Raw genomic sequence first — 6,000 nt, forward strand, 5'->3', positions numbered from 1 at the left:
CCGAATGTGATGTTGTTTTCAGTTTTTTAACAAAAACACGGAAGCTGTCTTTTTTTTTTTTTTAAGTCTTTATTAGTAATCTTTAAAACAATAACATTGTACATCAACGAAAGAATAGAACAAACAAATAACAGCAAAAATATATACAATAAAATAGCATGGTGAAAGGCAAAAAAATAAAAAATAAAATAAATTAAAAAATAAATAAATAATAATAATAATATATATATAAGGACAAGGATATATATATATATATATATATATATATATATATATATATATATATATATATATATATATATATATATATATATATATATATATATATATATATATATATATATATATATATATATGCCAGAGGGGATTTAAATAAAATTTAAAAAAAACAAGGAGAAAGTCATTTGGGGAGAGTTAAAGAATATTAAATTTGTGTAACAAGTGTACAGTTTTTATGGCTTTTAAGTTATCAGAAGACTCAATGAGATTAATGTACATATTCAATTCTTTAATAAAGATAGAGAACAAAGGTTTGCTATTGCTAAATTTGCATTTATGTATAAAAAATTTAGCAAGAAGTATAATAAGGTTGATGACAAAAAAGGAGTCCCAGTTCTTCTTGTCAAAAGCAGTAAATCCAAGGATAACAGTTTCAAAACTGAGAAGAGTTTGTGGGGAAATAGAAACAATAAGGATCATAATATCATCCCAAAGTTTTTTGGTGTAGTTGCAGCTCCAAAACAAATGATTCATGTCTTCAGTTTGAGTGGTACAAAAAGAGCACAATGTGTCAATATTTTTTTTGAATTTACACATATATTGTTTAGTTGGGTAACATCTGTGGACAAGTTTATAAGATACTTCTTTAACCTTGTTAGTAGCAAAGAATTTATGAGGTAGAGACCAAACCTTCTTCCAAATAAGATCATGAGTGTGCCTGTTCCAAAAAACAGCAGAACTAGGTTGAGAGATGATCAACTGTTGGAAAAGGGCACGAATTTCTTTGTTTTTGGAATTAGATGCCAAACAAATTTTAGCAACAGAAGTGTCCATTACATTGCATGAGGTGGAGATTGGTTTTTGACTGAAGATGCCTTTCATGATCATAACAAGGCCAGAGGGAATGGCATCAAAGACAACAGCAAATTCCTTAGCAGTTACAGGAAACTTAAAATGAGACAGAAATTCACTGTAGCTGAACAATGACCCTTGATTATTAAATAGCTGCCCCACATACAAAATGTTATTTTTATTCCAGTGGTCAAAGTACAGAGATTTATTCTTGTATAAAATATCCTTATTGTGCCAGATTATACATTTGTGAGGAGAATAGTTGTGCTTGTAGATCAGTAACCAAGACAGCAAACATTGTTTGTGGAATGTGGACAGTTTGACTGGGATTTTTTCAGGATTAAAATTACAGAGCAGAAGAAAATCAAGACCACCTAACTGAGAGAATAAGTAATTGGGAATGAAATTCCAACATGAGGAGGGACATGACAGGTATTGTTTGATCCATTTGACTTTGAGTGTACTATTTAAAGTAGAAAAGGTCAGAAAATCTAGCCCCCCCACATCAATTGGGTTCATGATAACAGACTTTTTAATGTAATGAATTTTGTGCTTCCAAAGAAAATTGAGTAGTAACTGGTCAATTTCTTTACAAGTGTTGTTGTCAACAAAGAGAGGCGATGCCAAATAAACCAAACTAGAAAGGCCTTCAGCCTTAGACAGCAGAGTCCTTCCCCTTAGAGTTAGATCTCGATGCAGCCAGAGGTTCAGCTTTGTTCTGGTTCTGGAAATAGCTGGAGAAAAGTTTTCAACACATCTATTTTTGTCATTCTTAGTAATGGTAATTCCTAAGTAGACTACATTCTGTTTAATTGGTATGTTGCTTATAGTGGATAGAGTGCAATCCTTAATGGCAAAGAGTTCACATTTATTGATATTTAGATATCGACCAGAGGCTCTAGAAAAGATTTGAATACTATCAAGGGCAAGGGGAACTTGTTCAGAGTCACGCAAAAAAAGAGTAGTATCGTCTGCTAGTTGGCTTATTAGTAAACTCCTGTTTGCTATGTTGATACCTTGTATAGGACTCGCTCTAAGATGGGTTGAAAGGAGTTGGCCAGCTAGGAGGAAGAGATATGGGGAAACAGGACAGCCCTGCCTGATGCCTCGATGTAATTGAAATCTGGGGGAAGTTCCAGATTTTAACTTTATTGCACTGTTGCCATTAGCATAAAGAGTTTGAATAGCTTTAATGAAGACGGGACCAAATCCAAATTTTTCAAGAGCTAAGAATAAGAAGTCGTGTTCCACAGAATCAAAAGCTTTTTTGAAGTCAAGAAATAAAATAAAACTATTATCTTCAATTAAATCTGAATAATCTATTATATCAAGGATCAACCTTATATTGTTGGATATGTGACGTCCTTTCATGAATCCTGACTGACTCTCATCAATGATATCCTGTAGAAAATTCTTAAGACGTTTGGCCAACACTAAAGCAAGTATTTTATAATCGTTATTTAACAGACAGATAGGGCGCCAGTTATCTAAAAGAAGAATGTCTTTTTTTGGCTTAGGAATTAGGGTGGTAAGGCCTTGAGTGAGAGTAGCAGGGAGGGATCCCCTCACAAAGCTTTCCAAATATACCTGTAGAAGAAAGGGGGCCAGCTGTTTGGAAAATAATTTATAAAATTCTGAACTCAAGCCATCTACTCCTGGAGATTTGTTCATCTTGAAGTGTTTAATAGCATCTAAAATCTCAGGTAGAGAGAATGTTTGATCACAAAGAGTTTATTACTTTCATCAATTTTTTTTAAGATTTGGAAGAGCATCAAGAACTGTGCAGCATATTCACTATTATATGTGGAGCTGTATAATAATCTATAAAAATCTGCACAGAAGGAGGCAATTTCGCGGGGATCATTGCAGACGTTTTCATGAATTTTGAGTTTGTGTATGGTATTAGAGTTATAGCGGCTCTTTTCTAAATTGAAGAAGTATGCAGAGTTCTGCTCACCTTCTTCCAACCATCTTTGTCTGGATCTAATGAAGGCCCCTTTTGCTCTCATTTGATACATTTCATCTAAGCTGTTCTGTAATTGTGAAAAATAATTTCTCTCCTGATCTGACATTTGATCCACTGATCTCAGGGAAAGCGTCATTAAATTTGAAATAATAAAATCTTCAGTTTGTTTCTTTTTCCTAGATATTTCCTTACCACATTTTCTTAGATATTTCCCTATTTCAAATTTCATTAGTTCCCAGTTTAACCCGAAAGCATTTTCTGTATTTGCTTTAGACCAGTATCTATCTATCAGAGAAATAAGGCTGCGGATGATATAATCATGCTTTAAAAGCGATTTATTCAGTTTCCAAAATGTGAATCTCTTTGCACTGTCTGACTGAAAATGTAGCTTTATGTGTATGGCACAGTGATCTGTAAGGGGAGTAGGCAAAATACTACTATTACACATTTCTGATAAATGGTCAGGCACTAGCCATAAGTCGATGCGGGATTGGGATGATCGTTGTTTATTATGCCATGTATACATTCTTTGCGAGGGGAAGTTCTTTCTCCATATATCCACCAGACTAAGCCGTTCTATAAAAGCATTTAAATAGCCATTGGTATTTAAATGCTTAAATTTAAAGCATTTAAATCATCTATCAAGGGCGTTATCAGGAGTAACATTGAAGTCCCCGCCTATTAATATGTTAGCACCAGGATATACATTTAACCAGTGAATTAACCGATTCTCAATATGGGAGAGAAACCTAATATTGTTATTTTTTTTGTTATATCCATAAATGTTAAGGAACCCTTTCCTCTTCAAAATACATTTTGAAGAGGAAAAAGTGCAATCAATAATAATAATTAAGAAGTGCCCCTCAGGGTCTGATTCGGTTTTTAATATTGAAAAGTTGGAGTTTGAATTATTTTGAAGAATACAAACACCTCCTGTACGTTCTGAACCATGAGACATCCACACATTATTACCCCACTGAGACTTCCATAAATTCAAGTCATTAGAAGTAGAGTGACTTTCTTGGAAAAAAACAAAGTCAGTTTTCATCTTTTTAGCAAACAAAAATAAGGCTTTGCGTTTGACATTATCACGTAACCCCCTGGCATTAAGGGAAACAAAAGATAAAGACATGAGTGCAAAGTGGAAGAAATAGAACTGAACAAACAAACAAAAAAGTGTTCCTTAACTTACTGAGCAAAACGTTGTGCCGTCAGAGCAATATAAGGAGAAATGACTAAGCATAATATCAGGGCACAAAGTGCTTCAACATCAGAAAAACTGTAAAAAACATGCGCCCTGGAAAGTACTGCAACTTAGAAGAGAAATAGATGGTAATCTACCGCAGTGAAGTTAGTTTCAAGTTGGATATTTGATATTCGAGCTCCGCGGAGTAAGCGGCGTTTAGCTCAAGGTTGATCCGATTTATGAACGCTACTGTCGGCCAGCGGTTCTCCACCGCTCCAGGCCGCAGCGCCCGAAGGTTCACTTAGGGACTATCAACAAATTACCGAACCAAACATTCCTGTCAAAGAAATGTTAATAAATACCTTGAATTGAAACCAACTAACTAATTGTCAGTGCTAATTCATGCTTTTACATGAGCCAAAATAGCATCTATAAAATTTTAAAGTCATATACAATATTTTCAATAATTTTAATATTAAATAATATGTTTTCTTCAATAGCTTCCAGGTCATGTGACCTAATGACTCAAAATCACTTTGAGTCACAGACATTTATTTTCCATTTTAACATTTGTTTTTATTTTTTAGCAATTTGTTTTGTCAATATTTAGTATTTTAATTCAATAGCTTCCAGGTCTTGTGACCTATTGACCCAGAACCAGTGTGAAATTGTTCTTTTATCCTGTATAGAGGCACAGTCATTTGTTTCCTATTTTAACATTTTTTTTATGTTTTAGCAATTTCATTTGTCAAAATTTAGTATGTTTTTGCAATAGCTTTCAAGACATGTGTTCTATTGATTCAAAACTACTTTGAAATTGTTGTACTAATTATTAGAGATTAGGCACCCTCATTTTTCCCCATTTTAGATCTTTATCCATTTTTTACATCATTTAAATTTACAAATTAAAAAATATGATTGGTGTTTAATATCTTAAATTTCATGTGACCGACTGAAAAGGAATAAAAAGGGCTAAATGGAATAAAAATGAGTGTGCCCCACCTATCCAGTCTAGTAGAATAATTTCACATTGATTTTGAGTTAATAAGACCCAATTAACTTATGGGTCTTATGACCCATAAGCTATTGAAGAAAAATCAATCAATCATCTTCCCCTTGTCTGCAGTCAGGTTGCGGGGTCAGCAGAGGCCCAGACTTCCGTCTCCCCAGCCACTTGTTCCAGCTCCTCCACGCTGGAGAAACATCGTCCCTCCAGCGTGTCCTGGGTTTTCCTGTGGGCCTCCTCCTGGTGGGACGTGCCCAAAAGACCTCACTAGGGAGACGTCAAGGAAGCATCCTAATCTGATGCCTGACCCACCTCAGCTGGCTCCTCTCGAAGTGAAAAATCAGCAGCTCTACTCTCAGTCCCTCCTGGATGACTGAGCTTCTCATCCTATCACTAAGGGAGAGCCCAGACACCTTATGGAAAAAACTAATTTTGGCCGTTAGTTTGTGATTTTGTTCTTTCAGTCAAGACCTTTAAGCCTATGCCATAGATGAAGGTAGGGACATAGACCGACTGGCAAATCGAGACCTTTGCTTTTCGATCCAGCTGTCTCTTCACCACGACAGATCGGCATAGCGACCACTTTACTGCACCAATCCTCCTATTGATCTCCTGTCCATTTTGCCCTCATTCTTGATGTTATGGATTCTGTATTTTCCTCCATCTCTTTTACCCTCTTAACACGCTGCAGCATACATAACCATGTTTATATGTGACTGCTGACATGTAAACAGACTGAAACTGATTAGAGTACCGTTTAGGGAGGGTCCA

The sequence above is a fragment of the Poecilia mexicana genome, unplaced genomic scaffold (assembly GCF_051168715.1).
Source record: "Poecilia mexicana isolate PSO_F unplaced genomic scaffold, ASM5116871v1 scaffold_16, whole genome shotgun sequence".
NCBI classification, from domain to species: Eukaryota; Metazoa; Chordata; class Actinopteri; order Cyprinodontiformes; family Poeciliidae; genus Poecilia; species Poecilia mexicana.